Raw genomic sequence first — 907 nt, forward strand, 5'->3', positions numbered from 1 at the left:
CCCAGGACCTTTCCATTTCCCCAAATAAAGCTTCTCATGGCCTGGCACGGAACACTGTTGCCCCAGGACCCAGTCACTGAAGATGGGATGTTTCTTCAGCAGGAAGGAGGAAGAAGCGAATTTGTCTGGCTACTTGGGTTGCTGTGCTCAATGCTCTGGACTTGTACCTATAGCATCTTACTGGGAATTCTTGCCTGCTTCTCCTGGGGGGCTATCCCAAGAAAAGTCAGTGCTATGTGCCCCAGGGCATCATGGGAGGCCAGAATACCAAAAGGAGGGCTCCCCTCCCTGTCAGGCCTCACTGCTTGCTGGGTATGAGACAAATTGCTGCTGGTTTCCTCAAGTGGGCATGCTGCTAGCATGGGCAGGGCAGGGGCAGATGGACTGACACAAATTGTAGACTTCCTCCGCCATCGGGGTTCGGTGCCATCACCTGATCCCTCGCCATGTCTTCTCACAAGACTCAGAATCAAGCGATTCCTTGCCAAGAAACAAAAACAAAACCGTCCCATTCCCCAATGGATTCGGATGAAAACGGGTAACAAAACCAGGTACAACTCTAAGAGAAGACATTGGAGGAGAACCAAGCTGGGTCTGTAAGGATTTGCACACTCCGCGATTGATTCTACCAAAATGTCAGCACGGCAGAAGTTTAATTGAAATCCTATTTTACTTTCTATTGATCTACATGGATGTGTTCATCCAAAAATAAATGTAAATCCTTTAGAACTGCCAAAAAAAAAAAAAATTGTAGCCAGGGCTGGCTGGCCCAGCCCAGCACAACGCCTGGCACCTAGCTGGGTCATGGCAATATTATTCACTCTATGTTCATCCCAATGTAGCAGTCACATTTTCGTCACTGTGACCCAATACGGCACAGTAACTATTTAAAGGAGCAGTGCTTCAT

General features: G+C 48.2%; 1 pseudogene; it reads left to right on the plus strand.

The window, feature by feature from the left end:
* The first annotated feature begins 446 nt into the window (after positions 1–446).
* On the plus strand, positions 447–638 carry LOC101608542 (annotated as a pseudogene).
* The last annotated feature ends 269 nt before the right edge of the window (positions 639–907 follow it).

Source organism: Jaculus jaculus, chromosome 7, assembly GCF_020740685.1.
Source record: "Jaculus jaculus isolate mJacJac1 chromosome 7, mJacJac1.mat.Y.cur, whole genome shotgun sequence".
Taxonomy (NCBI): Eukaryota; Metazoa; Chordata; class Mammalia; order Rodentia; family Dipodidae; genus Jaculus; species Jaculus jaculus.